General features: G+C 48.2%; 1 pseudogene; it reads right to left on the bottom strand.

Moving 5' to 3' along the window:
- Positions 1 to 1,226: 1,226 nt before the first annotated feature.
- On the bottom strand, positions 1,227 to 12,746 carry LOC112230131 (annotated as a pseudogene).
- Positions 12,747 to 20,841: the final 8,095 nt, after the last annotated feature.

The following is a 20,841-nucleotide window of genomic DNA, read 5'->3' as shown; positions in this document are numbered from 1 at the left end:
CCTCTGTACCACATAGCGCTTCACTGACCGCTCTGAAGAAACAGTTTCCGTCACCTTTTATTTTCACATTATTACAAGGAGCCCCTAACACACCACACGCACTATTACTTAGAGACCTCTTCTGGCACTGCAGCTTCAGCCTCGTACACAGCGATTGGGCATCTTCAGCTGTAACAGGGTTGAACTGCAGCTCTCTGCATGTGCTGCCACTAACAAAGTCAATGTCTGAGTCGTCGCTACTGTCATTGTCCTTTGCTGTATTACAATATCTGAGTGTATAGCAAGACTCTGATTTCCCATGTGCCATTATACACTCTGTTCTGCTTCCTGAGAGACGTCCGTATAGTCATTAATATATCGCTTTGGCCCCTATTGTCAGAGACCCACAGCTCTGCAGACTGAGTCATGATAGAGCGGGCCTAAGGAAAGCTTCATCAATCACACAGAGCTTGACAGAAGCCACAGGAGCCTATAATGGCTGCCATGCTTGCTGACTGAGTCATGATAGGGCGGGCCTAAGGAAAGCTTCATCAATCACACAGAGCTTGACAGAAGCCACAGGATCCTATAATGGCTGCCATGCTTGCTCACTGTGAGGGCCTGGGTAGCCATGTTATAGTTTATAATGCTGTTGAATGCAAGTAAAAATAAAGTATGCTCAGACAAGCAACTGTCAAGTGTAACCACTGTACTTTATTGATAAAAGAGGTCCACATCACCATAGTACCAAATTAATACAATATAACATTTCAACTGATAATTACATCTCCCCCATACTTTCTCGGAGCAGTGTCAGATTCAGTGAGACCGAATCTGGGTCCATCATCCTCACACCTTCAGTCTTCAGTACACTGAGACCCAGGGAATGTAGTCTGGCACCAGTGTTCACGTTGTATCCGGTACAGTCCACAGGACAGGCTGCGTAGTAAGGCCGATCTACCACGGCTGTTCCGGGCCCATCCATGTCTCTTCCAGATGCACAGTTCAACAAGATCTGTACACCTGCCTTGTATTGTGATCCACTGGGTATTAGAGACTGAGTAGAGGTTGTCTTCCAGTTGGATACCGGTGGACACTAGTGGGAGGTCCTGCCTCAAAAACTCACATCCTGGACATTTCACGGGCAGGCCCGTGTGTGATTTCCAGCAGTCTGCCCCCCGTGTGCCCTTGGGCCCCGTGTCGGTTTGGGTATCGGTTTTAAAAACGCCCCCCCCTCACCCTCTACCCTACCTTCCCTGTGTTGTGGGCATTGTGCCTTTGGGTATGGCTGTTATGTATTGTTATCCCTCCCGTGGTCCTGGTACTGTGTCTAGTCCCCGCGTCCTTCGGGTCACCCTGTCCCGTCCTGGCTAAAGGCCCAATGTGCGCAAGTGTGACAGTAGGCGTGTGAACAGCCTTTGCAGATGTATTTCTTACACCTGCAGCACACCGTGTGTGTCTTGGAGTCCTTCTTGGGTGGGCAGAGCTGACACCTCCTCCTCTTACTTGCCCCGGTGGTGGCCGGGGCAATGAGCGGGGCAGCGGCCGTGCCAGCGGCGGGACCCTGGCGCTGTTGATCAGGAGGCGCCGCCGTAGCACTCTGTAGGACTTTGACAAGGGCTGATGCCGCTTCGGTGCGGGGCAGATGCTGCCTTCTTTGGATCAGCGGCTTCACGAGTGCCTTTCCCAGCTGCTCGAGGAACACCCTGCGCTTGTTCCGCTTGCCAGGCATCCAGTCAGGCTTTGATCTCTCGCCATATGACAAAGGCGTTGTAGGAGGACACGTCGAGGATGTTGTGGAAGACGACCAGGGGCCAGCGGGCAGTCATCCGTCTGCAGCTGTAGGTGCCCACCACCTTGTCTAGGTTGTCCACGCCGCCCTTGTTGCAGTTGTAGTCTAGGATGAGGGCCGGCTTCTTGTCGCGACGATCGCTGATGTGGCCCTCTGTGTGCAGCGTGCTCAAGAGTAGCACGTTCTTGTTTCTCTTTGCCAGGTAGGACACCAGAGTGGCGGTGGGCGTGAAGGCGAACCTGGAGGACAGGACCTGTCTGCCCCTGGACTCGAGCAGCGCGGCGGGAGCTCGGCCTTGTTCTTTCTCACCGTGCCCACCATGGTGAGGTTCCTCTCGAGGAGCCGCTGGCCCAGGTCGTAGGAGGTGAAGAAGTTGTCGAAGGTGACGTTGCGACCGCTCAGGCCCGTTGTCAGATCGAGGACGACGCGCATCCCCTGGTTCTTCTCGGGGCCTCTGCCGGCCGCCTTGCCGGTGTACACTTGCATCTTCCAAGCGTAGCTGGACTTGGCGTCGCAGGCCACCCACGACTTGATGCCGTATTTGGCCGGCTTGCTGGGGATGTACTGACGGAAAGGACAGCGGCCTTTTTGGAAAGGGGACAAGACATTAGTGTGGTTACCGTGTGCAACGGGGTAGACAAAAGGGCCAACCGTTGTGTCACACACGCTCTGTATAGACATGTAAGCACACGCGCACGCACGCGCACAAGCGCAAGCACAGTACCTCTGAACGGGACCAGTTGCTCGTCCACCGTCACGTCGGGCCCCGAGTTGTAGAGGGCCGGCAGCCGCGCCTCCCACAGGTCCCAGACCTCCCGTATGGCTGCGAGTTTGTCCGTGGCGAGTCTGGCGGGTCTCGACTGGCGGTCGTCGAATCGCAGCAGCCTCGAGTACCTGTGAAAGACCTTGAGCGACATGGTGGCTCGGAACACGGTCCTGCCGATCTCGGCGTCCCACAGGCTTGCCGCGGCCTCGCCCCGGGACCTGTAGACGCCCGCTAGGATCAGCAGCCCTAGGTAGGCGCGCAGGTCCGTGGCGTCAATGGGTTGCCAGCCGTCGCCGTATTTTCTGGCCCCGTGCAGGTTCGTCATTTCCACAATTATCCTTTCTATCGCCGGTGTGACAAACAGGTGGAAGGCGGACGCGATGTCGCAGGCCTGTGTCGCGGCATAGGCCGTGGGGCCCGGAGTCTGGTCCGGCCTGGCGTGGCAGATCGCCAGGGGCCCGCGGTGGCGGCCGTAGGCCACGGGGGACCACTCGATTTTGCCGTTCTTCGACAGCAACGGCGGCTCCCGTCGGTCCGGGGCCGAGGAGATCTCTTCCTCGTCGCGGTCCTCGCGCTCGTCCTCGGGCGGCTCGTCCTCGGGCGGCTCTTCCTCGGGCTGCTCTTCCTCAGAAGAGGGAGAAGAGGCATCGTCGACCTCGCGACGCTCGGGGTTGTATCTTCCCCGTCTTCGTCTTCCGAAACCTCTTCCTCTTCCTCCTCCTGGCAATCCGAGTAGTCTTCTTGGTCCACGCTGGACAAGATCTGTTCTAGAACCTGCGCGGCCGTAAAACGCGCGGCCATGGCCGATCGGTGGAGCCGAGCGGGTCCGCTGAGCTGCGGGGAAGAGCGCACTTGGCACGGGTGGGGCGCCGGTCACTTTGTGGGGGTGTGTGTGTGTGTGTGTGTGCGGGTTGGTGTGGGTGGGCGCCGATGACAATATTAGTATCCTCTCTACGTAGGGCCGGCCGGACGGCTTACGCGGGATACCGAGACCCGAAAATGCTCGAGGCTCGCTTGCGCGCACCTGTGTAGCCCTGTGCAGTCGACCCAAACCCCAGCCGAGCAACAAGAACACTCGGCTGCTCTCTAGCACACAGCGGAGCACGTCCGGACCTGTGCAGCGGCTGGCTGGGTCGCTCTGAATCGCAGAGCGCAACTGCAACACTCGGCTGCTCTCTAGCACACAGCGGAGCACGTCCGGACCTGTGCAGCGGCCGGCTGGGTCGCTCTGACTCGCAGAGCGCAACAAGAACACTCGCCACACTCGCAGACACTCTGTAGTACGCTCCACGGCATACGCCTCGCCAGTGGCTGACAGGGTCGCTCGGACTCGCAGAGCACAGAGCGCAGAGGGCCAGCCCTGGAAACACAGGGCCTGGGTCGCAGAGCGCAACTGCAACACTCGGCTGCTCTCTAGCACACAGCGGAGCACGTCCGGACCTGTGCAGCGGCTGGCTGGGTCGCTCTGACCCACGAGAGCAGAGCGCAACTGCAACACTCGGCTGCTCTCTAGCACACAGCGGAGCACGTCCGGACCTGTGCAGCGGCTGGCTGGGTCGCTCTGACCCATGAGCGCAGAGCCCAGAGCGCAGAGCCCAGAGCCCAGAGCGCAGAGCGCAGAGCGGTGAGCCCAGAGCACAGCCTCGCCACACTCGCAGACACTCTACTACGCTCGACGGCACACGCCTCGCCAGTGGCTGGCAGGGTCGCTCTGACCCGAGAGCGCAGAGCACAGAGGACAGAGCACAGAGCGCAGAGCGGGGAGCCCGGCACAGCCTCGCCACACTCGCCACACTCGCAGACTCTCTACTATGCTCAGAGGCACACGCCTCGCCAGTGGCTGGCACGGTCGCTCTGACTCGGGAGAGCAAAGCGCAGAGCCCTGGAAACACAGGGCCTGGGTCGCTCTGACCCGCGAGCGCAGAGCGCAGAAAGGGGAGCCCTCCACACACAGGACCTGGGTCACACTGACCCTAGGACCACGGGAGGGTTAAGGAGGAAACCCTGGCAGCCGGCAGTATCTCCGTTGTATCCCGTAGGTAGGGATAAATGGATCCTCGATTCCGGAGAGGAAAAAACGTTCACGGGAGATTCCAGTTGTGGTGGTGGTGGCGCTGGAGAAACTCCCTGTCTCTCCCAGCGATCCATTTTCATGACAATGTGATCCATGACGGAGCTGATAACGTCAAGCTCCCTCGCTTGTTCCTGAACGCGTTCCTCCAGCTCCATGGGCATAGTGTCCTCTCCTGCTGACTTCATATATTGGTCAGAGATTCTGTCATGCATACGTGTAATAGGTGGCAGGGCAGTCAGGCGCAGGAGAGTCAAATGGAGTGTAAAATAGAGTCTTTTAATAAAGTCCACGGAGTATGCTCCATAACACTAAATGTACATAAACACACAAACATGGGTACGAGGACCTGACGCGCACCTATACAACAATCACACTACACTGACAATAAAACAATCTCTGACAAAGACATGAGGGGAAACAGAGGGTTAAATACACAACAGGTAATGAATGGGATTGAAAACAGGTGTGTGGGAAGACAAGACAAAACCAATGGAAAATGAAAAAAGGATCAATGATGGCTAGAAGACCGGTGACGTCGAACGCCGAGCACTGCCCGAACAAGGAGAGGCAACGACTTCGGTAGAAGTCGTGACAGCGGTTGAATCAATTAAGAACAAGTGTATCTTTAATTATATGTAAAACATGTATCTTTCATCAAAGTTTATGATGAGTATTTCTGTTATATGACGTGGCTCTATGTAATTACTCCGGTTATTTTAGAGGCATTTCTGAACATGGCGCCAATGTAAACCGTGATTTGTGGATACAAATATGCATATTATCGAACAAAACATAAATGTATTGTGTAACATGATGTCCTATGAGTGTCATCTGAGGTTAGTGATACATTTTATCTCTATTTCTGCTTTTGTGACTATCTTTGGCTGGGAAAAATGTCTGTGTGTTTTTTGGGGATTTGGTGGTGATCTAACATAAATATATGTGGTGTTTTCGCTGTAAAACATTTTCAAAATCGGACACGATGGGTATATTAAGCTGTGGTAACTAAATCTTTTTTTTCTATCTTTTTGTTTGTGTTTATATTCATTTTTATTTCATTTGCTTTGACACTTAGGAAGTGATACTGCCACAAACAAGATCCCCATACAACCACCAGTTATTGCCAACGGCGTTCATTTGGGGAAGAAACGTAATGATGTTTTCGTGAGTGTTATTAACGTCTGTCTAAGTTACTGTCTAGATCCACCATCCTGGACAACCGGACGATGGGACCGGAACGAGGATGACAAACAGGACTTCCCATGACCATTCTTGTTGGGGTCTGCAGCTTGCAGAAATCATACCAGGTTAAACTACCAGAGGGGGACTGTCACGATGATCCACCAACCAGGACATCCCGTGGTCATTCTTGTGGTGGGTTGCAACTTGCCGAATCCTTCCAAGATTGAACCCACCAGAGGAGGACTGTCATGACTGTCCTGTGAGGATCCAAAAAGGTCAGATCAGCTTTGCAATAAATAACTTCAACCACAGCCGCAAGGTGAAGGGGGCTGGTGGGGGTTGACAGCTCACACTCTGTTGTACACCCAGTCCTTGGGTGAATTTGGAGCGGGAGATGCTGAATGTTCTATTCAGCATCTCCCGCTCCAAATTCACCCAAGGACTGTGTTTTTGTTTCAACACACTTGTAACGGCAGATCTCCTCTTCGTCTGAAGAGGAGTAAGGATCGGACCAAGATGCAGTTTGGTAAGTGTCCATAACTTTAATCAAAGAAAGCACTGAACACTGAATACAAAAATAACAAAAGAAACGTGAAGAAACGAAACCGAAACAGTACCGTGTGGCGACAAACACTGACACGGAAACAAACACCCACAAACCAACAGTGAAACCCAGGCTACCTAAGTATGATTCTCAATCAGAGACAACTAACGACACCTGCCTCTGATTGAGAACCATACTAGGCCGAAACAGAAACCAAACATAGAAAAACAAACAGACTGCCCCCCCAACTCACGCCCTGACAATACTAAATAAAGACAAAACAAAGGAAATAAAGGTCAGAACGTGACAGTACGTTCCCCCCAAAGGTGCGGACTCCGGCCGCAAAATCTGAACCTATAGGGGAAGGTCTGGGTGGGCGTCTGTCTGCGGTGGCGGTTCTGGAGCAGTTTTTGTCCGCCTCCTCAACCGCCCTGTGGCCTCTTATGAGCGGCGACCCTTGCTGCCGACCTCCGACTGGGGACCCTAGCCATGGGTCCCAAATGGACGGGAGATTCAGGCAGCGCCGGATGGACGGGAGACTCCTGCAGCGCCGGGCAGGCGGGAGACTCCGGCAACTCTGGAGTGAAGGGCGATTCTGGCAGCTCCTGGCTGGCTGACGGCTCTGGCGGATCCTGGCTGGCTGACGGCTCTGACAGCTCCTGGCTGGCTGATGGCGGCTCTGGCGGCTCCTAGCTGGCGGCTCTGATGGCCCAGGACAGACTGGCGGCTCTGGCGGCTCAGGACAGACGGGAGACTCTGGCGGCTCAGGACAGACGGGAGATTCTGGCGGCTCAGGACAGACGGGAGACTCTGGCGGCTCAGGACAGACGGGAGACTCTGGCGGCTCAGGACAGACGGGAGACTCTGGCGGCTCAGGACAGACGGGAGACTCTGGCGGCTCAGGACAGACGGGAGACTCTGACGGCGCTGGAGAGGAGGAAGGCCAATACGAGCAGCTGGAATGTACCGCACCAGGCTATGCACACGCACTGGGGAAACTCTACGCTCCACCGCATAACACGGTGCCTGCCCGGTCCCTCTCTCTCTCCGGTAAGCACGGGAAGTTGGCGCAGGTCTCTTACCTGGCTTCGACACACTCCCCGTGTGCCCCCTCCCAAGAAATTTTTGGGGCTGCCTCAAGGGCTTCCAGCCGCTCTGCCGTGCTAGCTCCTCATAATGCCGCCTCTCTGTTTTCGCTTCCTCCAGCTCTGCTTTGGGGCGGCGATATTCCCCTGTTCCCAGGGTCCTTTGCCGTCCAAAATCTCCTCCCAAGTCCATTTCTCCAAGTATCGCTGCCTCTCCTGCTGCTGCTGCTGCTGTTGCCTGTTACCACGCTGCTTGGTCCTTGGTTGGTGGGTGTTTCTTGTCATTCCGCTAGGGACATGTTTCTAATGTATTAAGTGTGTATGTTCATCCTGTGTTACAATTTAGTTAGCTAGTAAATAAATAATTAAAACAATTTGTGTTGTACTGAATCATAAGTAAGTTTTTGCAGATGCAAGTAGGTTACAACTGTTCAGAATGATGATATGATACGAGGTTATGATTAATAAGTTGACTGTTTATGGATGTAATAGGTAAAGACCTTTAGAGTTTAATTCGGGAGATGGTAACTCTTTAAATAACCACTCTCGTGGTGCCTCAAGTTAATTGTTACCTAATTAATTTAATCAGGTAACAATTAAACCTAGTTAGTTGATTACATAAATAACAGTCATCAGATTAATGAAAGTAAAGTCATAACCTGACTTTCAATATCACGAGCATGTACTGTGACACTGTACTGTCAGACAAGATCAAAATCGTAGTGAAGATGTTGAGCCCCATGTTGTTCTCACATTAAACCTACCACAACACTTGTCCAGGGGTCTCACACTTACAGAGGAGCTACTGTTTTGTAGCTGCTATGTCCCTGTGGCATACTGTAGCTGCTTCTCAGACACTGGGTAGAGAGCATTGGTGGGACACGGCAGCATATACATCTTAATGACTCTCTTTTCCCTATTCCAGTCCTGTTAGATTGATGGCTCAGCAGGGGTTCTCATTGATCAATCTGACACAATCTGCATCTCAATTGAACCCTGGCCAGAGGGATTGTACATTCTTTCAGGAGAAGCACATCCCTTAGGGCTATGACAGTGCTCTGCACTGGATCGATTGTTTTCAACTTATTTGTGCAAATACTTTGTAACCTTGTCCATTAATCATCTATAGTCGCCCAGTGGCACGAGGTAGGAGACAACACAGCTACAATACAGGAGTGACAGGGCCTCGAAATAATTTTAATCTAGGTCGTCAAGGAGGGAATACGGAAAAAAGGATTAATTGTGTATTTCATCACAATGACGGATACCACACCCCTCTCTGATCCATATTTCCCCTGAGAACAGAGAGAGGCTTTTGCTTTAGGCTTGTATTTACTTTTGGGAAATATTGTCCTTTTTCAATGCTTGACGACGTGTCACAACGACTTGCGAACAGTGGGTGCAGAACAACAATGACAGTGGGGAGAACAAGTATTTGATACACTGACGATTTTGCAGGTTTTCCTACTTACAAAGCATGCAGAGGTCTTTAATTTTTATCATAGGTAAACTTCAACTGTGAGAGACGGAATCTAAAACAAAAATCCAGAAAATCACATTGTATGATTTTTAAGTAATTAATTTGCATTTTATTGCATGACATAAGTATTTGATACAGCAGAAAAACAGAACTTAATATTTGGTACAGAAACCATTTTCAGGGCTATCGCTGGGCAATACGGACTTTCAGCTCCCTCCAAATATTTTCTATTGGTTTCAGGTCTGGAGATTGGCTAAGCCACTCCAGGACCTTGAGATGCTTCTTACGGAGCCACTCCTTAGTTGCCCTGGCTGTGTGTTTCGGGTTGTTGTCATGCTGGAAGAACCAGCCACAACCCATCTTCAATGCTCTTACTGAGGGAAGGAGGTTGTTGGCCAAGATCTCGTGATACATGGCCCCATCCATCCTCCCCTCAATACGGTGCAGTCGTCCTGTCCCCGTTGCAGAAAAGCATCCCAAAATAATGATGTTTCCACCTCAACGTTTCACGGTTGGGATGGTATTCTTGGGGTTGTACTCATCCTTCTTCTTCCTCCAAACACGGAGTTTAGACCAAAAAGCTCTATTTTTGTCTCATCAGACCACATGACCTTCTCCCATTCCTCCTCTGGATCATCCAGATGGTCATTGGCAAACTTCAGACGGGCCTGGACATGAGCTGGCTTGAGCAGGGGGACCTTGCGTGCGCTGCAGGATTTTAATCCTTGACGGCGTAGTGTGTTACTAATGGTTTTCTTTGAGACTGTGGTCCCAGCGCTCTTCAGGTCATTGACCAGGTCCTGCTGTGTAGTTCTGGGCTGATCTCTCACCTTCCTCATGATCATTGATGCCCCACGAGGTGAGATCTTGCATGGAGCCCCAGACTGAGGGTGATTGACCGTCATCTTGAACTTTTTCCATTTTCTAATAATTGCGCCAACAGTTGTTGCCTTCTCACCAAGCTGCTTGCCTATTGTCCTGTAGCCCATACCCCACAATTTTATCCCTGATGTCCTTACACAGCTCTCTGGTCTTGGCCATTGTGGAGAGGTTGGAGTCTGTTTGATTGAGTGTGTGGACAGGTGTCTTTTATACAGGTAACGAGTTCAAACAGGTCTGTGAGAGCCAGAATTCTTACTGGTTGGTAGGTGATCAAATACTTATGTCATGCAATAAAATGCTAATTAATTACTTAAAAATCATACAATGTGATTTTCTGGATTTTTGTTTTAGATTCCATCTCTCACAGTTTAAGTGTACCTATGATAAAAATTACAGAACTCTACATGCTTTGTAAGCAGGAAAATCTGCAAAATTGGCAGTGTATCAAATACTTGTTCTCCCCATATATATATATATATGTATATATATATATATATACATATATATATATATATATATATAAAATAACCATGTATTGTTCATCCACAATATAATTGACTCCCTTCAACATCTGTATTTTATGGTCATGGCTGACGTGTGAAGATAATGTAAACAGCTTATCTGGGTTATAAGAGTTATTTAAAGCATTCAGTGTGTGATTCCAAAGCGGAAGTCAGTCATCACAAACTAATACTTTTCTCTTAAATCATTAAATCATGAAATATTAGTCTTATAGCAATGTTTGTCCAGGATCCAGCCTTGGCATGCTGATTCCATCCTACACGAAGAATAGCTGTGTGTTCAAATCTACCCTGTTGCTACTCTCAATACAGCATGTGTTTTCATGAAATGTTTTCGGTTTATATTGCAAAATATAATACCAATATAAAACCTGTTGATTCTAGTTTATAGCAAAGGATAGTTTAGGGTAGACAAAACCTCTGTTTTGAGCCTAAATTTATATTTCTGTATTGATGCATTAATTGCAATATTTTGAAAGAACAAGAGTAGAAACAGAGATAGCATTCAATGGTGCTATTATTTCCCAGTTGTTGGTGATTCTAATGAGGGAGGCTCCGTTAGACTCAGTCCACAATGGATGGAGGTTTGAAATGTCACAGTACAAGTCTTGACATTTCTGTGTTTGATGTGGGATCAAAATGTAAGTCATTGAGTTCACAGCAATTGAACCAACTTGCGGATACAAAAAAAAAAATCCTTGTGTTATTGTCTCAGAGGGGAGAATGCTGTAAAAGCTAATGATGCATCCATAACCTGCATGGTTAGCATGTCAAAATAGTGTACATGCCAGGAAAGAAAATCCTGCCTAAAAGCAAGACTTTTAATATCTGCTGTGTGCCTAGTTTTCAACCAGCTGATGTTAAACTTAGTCCTGTGTGCTAATTTATTGGTCAGGAGCTAGCATTATTTATGGTGGCCCTAAGGGGAAAAGTAGCTTTTAGTTATTGGAGTGAGAAGCATTATAATTAGGGACAATTATTTCTCTACAACAGCAAGAGTAGCGTGAACTTTCCACAATGGTCTGACAGTGTCCAAAGACGATTCACGACCAAACATACATGAATTCACAACTCGAGGTCACGAGAGGCCTGTTGTTTAGAAAAATGTGTCCATATCAAGACGACGCCTATGTCGAGGTCCTTCTCCGTGGTTATCCGCAGTCTTAAAAACTCTTAAGGATCGGACCCTGGCAAAAACTCCAAAACTAACTGCTTGTATCTCAGGACCTGAAGCAAGGATATGCATTGTCTTGATACCATTTGAAAGGAAATACTTTGAAGTTTGTGGAAATGTGAAATTAATGTTGGAGAATATAACACATTAGATCTGGTAAAAAATAATACAAAGAAAAAACATGCGTTTTCAAAATATATTTTTAAATCTTTGAAATGCAAGAGAAAAGCCATTATATTACTTAGGAGTCTAAAAACAATTGAGCAGGGGTTCAAACTGTAGAATCCAGTTCCTACATTTTAATTTAAAAATAGATTTTATCTGTGATAAAATGCTGGGTTCGTAGTCTGAGTCAGGCGCAGGACACAGGTCTGAGAAAACACAAAAGTCTTTACTCAAAATATAAAAAAACGGATCTCCAACAAGGAAACATAACGTATAGAGAGAACCCTCCAACACACACGGTAACACAAAACAATCACGGACAAAACAGAAAGGTAGACGAGAGGATAAATAAGGAACATAATAAGGGAATAGAAATAAGGTGTGCGTAATCAAGACAAAACAAAAAGAAAAAGGAAACGTGGATCAGTGATGACTAGAAAGCCAGGGACGTCGACCACCGAACGCCGCCCGAACAAGTCGTGACAGTATCCCCCCCTTGACGCGCGGCTCCAGCAGTGTGCCGACACCGGCCTCGGGGACGACCCGGAGGATGGGATGCAGGGCGATCCGGACGGAGACGGGGTAACTCCTGTATTAAAGATGGGTCTAGGATGTCCTCCGCTGGAACCCAGCATCGCTCCTCCGGGCCGTACCCCTCCCACTCCACGAGGTACTGAAGGCCCCTCGCCCGACGCCTTGAGTACATGATGGCTCGTACGGTGTACTCCAGGGCCCCTTCGATGTCCAGAGGGGGTGGAGGAACCACCCGCACCTCAGACTGCTGGAGCGGACCAGCCACCACCGGCCTGAGGAGAGACACATGAAACAAGGGGTTAATATGGTAATCAGGGGGAGTTGTAACCTATAACACACCTCGTTCAGTCTCCTCAGGACTTAAATGGCCTCACAAACCACGGACCCAGCTTCAGGCAGGGCAGGTGAAGGGGTAGGTTTCAGGTCGAGAGCCAGACCTGATCCCCCGGTACATACACCGGGGCCTCACTGCGGTGGAGGTCAGCACTTGCCTTTTGCCACCTGATGGCCCGTTGTCGTCACACATGGGCAGCATTCCAAGTCTCCTCCGAGTGCCGAAACCATTCATCCACCGCAGGAACCTCGATCTGGCTCTGATGCCATGGTGCCAGGACCGGCTGGTAACCCAGCACACACTGAAAAGGAGATAGGTTGGTGGACGAGTGGCGGAGGGAGTTTTGGGCCGAGTGGCGGAGGGAGTTTTGGGCCATCTCCACCCAGGGGATGAACACCGCCAACTCTCCCAGCCGGTCCTGGCAATAGGACCTCAGAAACGTAAATTGGGGACCCCGATCAGAAACTATATCCTCAGGCACCCCGTAGTGCCGGAATACATGGGTGAACATGGCCTCAGCAGTCTGTAGAGCCGTAGGGAGAAAACCAACTTAGAAAACCGATCCACAATGACCAGGATCGTGGTGTTACCCCGCGACGGGGGAAGATCCCTCACGAAATCCACCGATAGGTGTGACCACGGTCGTTGCGGAACGGGAAGGGGTTGTAATTTCCCTCTGGGCAGATGTCTAGGTGCCTTGCACTGTGTGCATACCGAACAGGAGGGGACATAAACCCTCACGTCCTTAGCTAACGTGGGCCACCAGTACTTCCCAGCAAGACAGAGCACTGTCCGACCGATGCCAGGATGACCAGAGGAGGGTGAAGTGTGGGCCCAACAGATCAAACGATTTCGAACATCAAACGGAACGTACAAATGCCCAACTGGAGACTGTGGGGGGTAGGCTCTGCACGTGACGCCCGCTCGATGCCCCCGTCCAGCTCCCATACCACCGGTGCCACCAGGCAAGAAGCTGGAATTATGGGAGTGGGATCCGTGGACCGCTCCTCTGTATCATACAGTCGGGACAGTGCGTCCGCCTTAATGTTCTGGGAACCTGGTTTGTAAGGACAGGGTGAAAACAAAGCGGGTGAAAAACATGGCCCACCTTGCCTAGCGAGGGTTGAGTCTCCTCGCTGCCAGAATGTACTCCAGATTTCGGTGGTCAGTCCAAATGAGGAAAGGGTGTCTAGCCCCCTCAAGCCAATGCCTCTTCGCCTTCAGGGCTCCGACAACAGCCAACAACTCCCTATCCCCCACGTCATAGTTTCGCTCCGCCGGGCTGAGCTTCTTCGAAAAGAAAGCACAGGGGCGGAGTTTTAGTGGCGTACCCGAGCGCTGAGATAGAACAGCTCCTATTCCAGCCTCGGACGCGTCCACCTCAACTATGAACGCTAAGGAGGGATCCGGATGCACCAGCACGGGAGCCGTAGTAAACAGAGCCTTCAGGTGACCAAAAGCCCTGTCCGCCTCAGCTGACCGCTGCAGTCACGCCGGTCCCCCGTCAGCAAGGAGGTAATGGGAGCCGCTACCTGCCCAAAACCCCGGCTAAACCTCCGGTAGTAGTTGGCAAACCCTAAAAACCGCTCCAACTCCTTTACCGTGGTTGGAGTCGGCCAATTACGCAAGGCTGAAATGCGGTCATTCTCTATCTCCAACCCTGACGCGAAAAGCGGTAACCTAGGAAGAAGACGGACTGTTAGAAGAACAGACATTTCTCCACCTTGACATATAGGTCGTGATCCAACAGTCGACCAAGCACCCTGCGCACAAGGGACACATGCTCGGCGCGGGTAGCGGAGGATTTTAGAATGTCATCTATATACACTCTACCCTGCCCGTGCAGGTCCCTGAAAATCTCATCCACAAAGGATTGGAAGACTGATGGAGCATTCATTAACCCATACGGCATGACAAGGTACTCATAGTGCCCAGAAGTGGTGCTAAATGCCGTCTTCCACTCATCCCCTCCCCGGATACGCACCAGGTTGTAAGCACTCCTGAGGTCCAATTTTGTGAAGAAGCGCGCCCCGTGTACTGACTCTGTCATACTGGCGATGAGAGGCAGAGGGTAACTATATTTTACCGTAATCTGTTTCAAACCTCGATAGTCTATACACGGGCGTAAACCTCCCTCCTTCTTCTCCACAAAAAAGAAACTCGAAGAGACAGGTGAAATGGAATGCCGAATGTATCCCTGTCCCAGAGATTCTGTGACATATGTCACCATAGCCGCCGTCTCCTCCTGTGACAGAGGATACACGTGACTCCTGGGAAGTGCAGTGCCTACCAGGAGATTTATTGCACAATCCCCGGTCGATAGGGTGGTAATTGAGTTGCCTTCTCTTTACAGAAGGCAAGTGCCAAATCGGCATATTCGGGAGGAATGTGCATGGTGGAAACCTGGTTTGAACTTTCCACCGTAGTGGCACCTAAGGAAACACCTACACACCTCCCTGAACACTGACTGGACCATCCCTTGAGATCCCTCTGTTGCCATGAAATAGTAGGATCATGAGAGGCCAACCAGGGAAGACCCAATACAACGGGAAACGCAGGAGAGTCGATAAGAAAGAGATTAATTCTCTCCTTATGACCCCCCTGATGTTGTCAAAGCAATGAGAACTGTGACCTCCCTAATTAGACCCAAAGGACGACTATCTAGGGCATGTACAGGGAAGGGAACATCAACAGGAACAATAGGAATCCCTAATCTAAGTGCCAAGGACCTGTCAATAAAGTTCCCAGCTGCGCCTGAATCTACTAGCGCCTTATGCTGGGAATGAGGGGAAAATCCAGGAAATTCAACATGTGTGCAACAGGGGGCACTGGGTGAGTTGTGTGCCTACTCACCTGGGATGAACAACCAGTGTTCCGCCTGCTACCTCAACCTCCTGGAGGACCTCCCCAGCACCGACCAGCAGTGTGCCCTCTGCGGCCACAGCTAGTACATGGAATGGCCCCCTCCGGCCCCCTCATCGCAGCCCCTCCCAACTCCATAGGTGTTGGGTCAACGGAGCTGGGAGATGGAACGAACGGATCCCGATCTGGATGTCCGCGGGAGGCCAACAGGTTATCCAGCCGGATAGATAAGTCCACCAGCTGGTCCAGGTTGAGAGTGGTGTCCCTGCAGGCTAGCTCCCTACGAACATCCTCTTGCAAACTACACCTGTAGTGATCGATCAGGGCCCACTCATTCCATCCAGCGCCCACCGCCAGACATCTAAAGTCCAGCACGCACAAACTCCTGCGCGCTCCTCATCCCCTGCCTTAAATGGAACAGACGCTCCCCTGCCGCTCTCCCTTCTGGTGGATGGTCAAAAACTGAAGTCCTCATAATTGTCCAGGGTCGGGCCCTCCCTTCCCCAGATTGCGTTGACCCACTCCAGGGCTTTACCTGTTAGGCAGGAGATGAGGGCGCTCACTCTCTCGCGTCCCGCAGGGGCCAGCTGAACAGCTGCCAGGTAGAGCTCAAGCTGGAGTAAGAACCCCTGGCACCCGGCAGCTGTTCCGTCATACGCACCCGGGAGCGAGAGCCGAATCCCACTGGACCCTGACGACGGATGGATGGGCATCGGGGCAAGCAGATGTGCGGGAGGAGATGGTGTGGCTTGATTAATTGGAAATCCTCCTCTCTCCCATCTGTCCATAGCCTTCAGCACGCGATCCATGGCTGTCCCTAGACTTTGTAGCATGGTCGTGTGCTGCTGGACGTGCTCCTCTACCGGGAGAGGAGGACTGGCTGCGCCTGCTGACTCCATGAATCTGGTCCGTGATTCTGTGATAAAATGCTGGGTTCGTAGTCGGTGTCAGGCGCAGGACACAGGTTTGAGAAAACACAAAAGTCTTTACTCAAAATATTCAAAACCGGAATATCTCCAACAAGGAAACATAACTATAGAGATAACCCTCCAACACACACGGTAACACAAAACAATCATGGACAAAACAGAAAGGTAGACGAGAGGGTAAATAAGGAACATAATAAGGGAATAGAAATCAGGTGTGCGTAATCAAGACAAAACAAAAGGAAAAAGGAAACATGGGGATCGGTGATGACTAGAAAGCCGGTGATGTCAACAACCGAACGCCGCCCGAACAAGTAGAGGAGCCGACCTCAGCCGAAGTCGTGACATTATCAAACAAAACTATGCTACATGTTATCTCTGGGGCCCCCAGGATGGCCAATCAAAGCAAGATTACTGAATGTAAGTATATTATTATCTTCAGAGGTGAATGTGTCAAACCAGTTACCATAATAAAAGTATTGTGTTGTTGTGCACTCTCCTCAAACAATAGCATGGTATTTTTTCACTGTAATAGCTACTGTAAATTGGACAGTGCAGTTAGCTTGCATTCGTGTTAATCTTTCTGCCCATATAAGACTTGTCTATATCCTGGGAAATTTTCTTGTTACTTACAACATCATACAAATCACATTAGCGTAGGGGGGACACCACGCTAACTATTTCACTTGCAGAAATAGTCGATTTAGATGAATTGCCACACCAGCAATAAGTGCCTGTATTGTTCTCAAAGGGAGAGCAAGAGAAAGTGAGAGCTGGTTAGAAAGATAAAAATCCATTTGTATCTCATTGCTGGGCCTATTTGCATTGCAATGAAGGTTGTGAGTGTTCAGCACTGTTCAGATGTGCACCCAGACAATAGTGCCAGTGTTTGAGAAAGAGAGAAAAGGGGGAGAAAATATGAAGAAAACAGGAGTGGAAGGGATTACGCATAATGAGAACCATGTCCATTTGCTGCTAATGTTATTGGGTCTAAAAAGCAGTATCTGCAGTACCAGGGCCCTTATTTAACCAGACCCGTGTGTGTTCTTCTACATCATGATGATCTCTGTTGGTAGAAGCTGTTGAAGAGAGTGGTTTAAGGACAGGACAATCACACGTAAAGGTGGGTGTAGCCAATTTATCTTTCAGAATGTGAAATTAAGAAAGTATGAAGCGAGTATCTATCTATTACTAGAGATGGTTACATTATAAATTGGTACGGTTAATTTAATTAAATGATGCAGTTATTGCATGTAACAGAACACTGATGCTGGATTAGGTAAAACTGATACCAGACAAACTTTTTTTGGGAAAAAACATGTTCATCATTGTTTTTATTCATTTATTCTAAAGACACTTTTCTGAATTGTTGCTTCCTTGTCTGTTAGAGTATGATAGGGCCTATGAAGTTTTTGTCCCAAGAGTAAATACATTTTGTTAAATGAATAAAATGTATCAAATGAATAGTCTTACTATTATTATTTTTTTTTACATTAACTAGACAAGTCAGTTAATTAAGAAATAATTATTCTTTTCAATGATGTCCTAGAAACAGTGGGTTAACTGCCTTGTTCAGGGGCAGAACGACATATTTTTACCTTGTCAGCTTGGGGATTCGATGATGTGAAGGTTGTCCTGATGATGTAAAGGTTGTCCTGAAACACTGTGACCATTATATCCACTGTAGCCTTATGTTAAACACCTAGATGTCATAGCTATAGGCTACACCTCACTTTTACACAATGCATCTCAAGCTGCTAGTTCCGTTTGTCTGTACTGGTTGATACTGATATCATTACAGTTGTCTGTCCAAGGTAGATGACAATTAAGAACTCCTCTGAACAAAGTTTACGTTTACATTCTTTATTAAGATACATTATACTATACTCATTTATTATTTTACTAGTTGAGACTAACAAGATGAAACAATTGATTTCAAGAAACATAAAATTGTGAATGTACAACGGATGTGTAAAGAATGATAGCAATGAACTTTTTTACCTCGAAAATTACCAAGTTTGTGATGCATTGTTGACAATAATGACTTACATAACAACACGTACAAACAATACGTATTTTAATAAGCAGTACATGGTAGAGTGCCAAAGTGATCAAATGATGGTTGGGTTCTTCATAGGAGATCAATCATTTTAACTGTCTGCTGGAAATCAAAGCTGGAACATTCAGCAGTGCTTTTATGGCTGCTGTCCCTGTACAGGGATCAACATCAGCGGAAATTTCAGAGTGACAACTAATAGTACTCGATACAACTCAAACTTTCATTAAAACACACATGCAGGGTACTCAATTAAAGCTACACTCGTTGTGAATCTAGCCAACATGTCAGATTTTTTAAATGCTTTTCGGCGAAAGCATGAGAAGCTATTATCTGATAGCATGCAACCCCCGAAATACCTAAAGGGGACGCAAACAAAAGAATTAGCGTAGCCGGCGCTACACAAAACGCAGAAATAAAATATAAAACATTCATTACCTTTGACGAGCTTCTTTGTTGGCACTCCTATATGTCCCATAAACATCACAATTGGGTCTTTTTTTCGATTCAATCCGTCCATGTATACTCAAAATGTCCATTTATGAAGCCCGTCTGATCCAGGAAAAAGCACCTTTCCAAAATGCAACGTCATTTTTTTTAAATTAAAAAAGTTGCCTATAAATTTGACAAAACACTTCAAACTACTTTTGTAATCCAACTTTAGGTATTAGTAAACGTTAATAATCGATCAAATTGATCACGGGCGATCTGTATTCAATAGCAGCAAGTCTTGAAATCATGGTCCATATTCTCCCTTTCATAACTTCCTCCGGTGTACTCGATGACAGGAAGTGCCTATTTCTCATTTCACCAAGGATAAACTTCAACCCAATTGCCAGTACTGGCGACATCGCGTGGAAGCTGGAGGCATTGTAAACTGGACGCTATCTATTTTCCCTTGCCATAGACAATACAGAGACTGGCGGAGGGATATTTTTTTTGTGTTTTTTGTGAACAGTTTTCCTTGGGATTTTGCCTCCTACACGCGTTCTGTTATAGTCACAGACACGATTTAACCAGTTTTAGAAACGTCAGAGTGTTTTCTATCCACACATACTAATCATATGCATATACTATATTCCTGGCATGAGTAGCAGGACGTTGAAATTTTGCGCGATTTTTAACAAAAAGCTGCAAAAATTCACAGCCTCTTTAAGAGGATTTATTAAAGTGTCATTTCAGGCTGTATATTAATAGGCATACCACTTTTTTGAAACTAACTTTTTTTTTGTACTGTAACTTTATTCCACTGATTGCATGCCAGGGATAAAAGTAAAGAGAAAAATACTTTCCACAGCATGCTCTGTACACACCAAAAAAATGTACTCTGTTGGACATGTCCTTAATGTTATTATGCTATTACATTTGTTATTGGACTGTAGGTAGTCTGTTATAACATATTTGATTGTCTACATAGACTACCTATATACCTTGTGTGTAACGGTTCTCTTTAGGTGAAGTAGAGGCGGACCAAAATGCAGCGTGGTGGTTATTCATGTTCTTTAATTTATAACTAACAAAAACAACAAACGTGAGAAAACCTAAAACAGTCCCATCTGGTGCAAAACACAGAGACAGGAACAATCACCCACAAACACACAGTGAAACCCAGGCTACCTAAATATGGTTTCCAATCAGAGACAATGACTAACACCTGCCTCTGATTGAGAACCATATCAGGCCAGACATAGAAATAGACAAACAAGACATCCAACATAGAATGCCCACTCAGATCACACCCTGACCAACCAAAACATAGAAACATACAAAGCAAACTATGGTCAGGGTGTGACATTGTGTTACACTTGCACACATGCCTAACGCAGCCAGGTATTAGAAATGGCAGGTAAGTCGTTTAACAGGTTTTCAAGATGGATGTGGAGAATGTAAATATCTCAATGAGAGCACGTAAATATCTCCATGAGAGCACATATAGGAAACTCATGTGATGGTCTCACTAAATCTAGTGCTTAACATTGCGAGACCCAGCTCATTCTCAACTGTGTCATATGGTGGAATAGTGGAGAAGTGTACATGTTGGTGCTCCAGGAGGTCTGCTGGAGTGGGAGGACGAAGGCCTATTACTGCATAAAACAAATGGCTGCCAACCATAGGGTTCTACACTCACTGATGCTAGTCATCAAAAATATATTCAAATGGTTTAGCTAATCGAAAATATACCTCTTTCTGGAGTTGCTCAGTTCAACACCCCAGCATTTGACAGATTCCAGAATAAGCAGTGCAATACCATTCACGCCATGATTCATTGTGCTACTTGATGCCATTAAGCCAGATGCCATTTCAGCCTTATTTTCATGGAAATAAGCTATTGCAAAAATGAATTTCCAATGGACATGCATAGAAATATACAAGATGGTTTTGCAGCTAAACCTGTCATATTCATATACTCTATTGTTTTCGCATGAGGTATTTATATCTCGGATTACATAAACACCACAGCACTTATTCCATAGTCAGGACATAT

Source organism: Oncorhynchus tshawytscha, linkage group LG16 (genome assembly GCF_018296145.1).
Source record: "Oncorhynchus tshawytscha isolate Ot180627B linkage group LG16, Otsh_v2.0, whole genome shotgun sequence".
In the NCBI taxonomy this organism is placed as follows: domain Eukaryota; kingdom Metazoa; phylum Chordata; class Actinopteri; order Salmoniformes; family Salmonidae; genus Oncorhynchus; species Oncorhynchus tshawytscha.
Note: the sequence above shows the minus strand (reverse complement) of the source record. Positions and strands in the feature narration are given on the sequence as shown.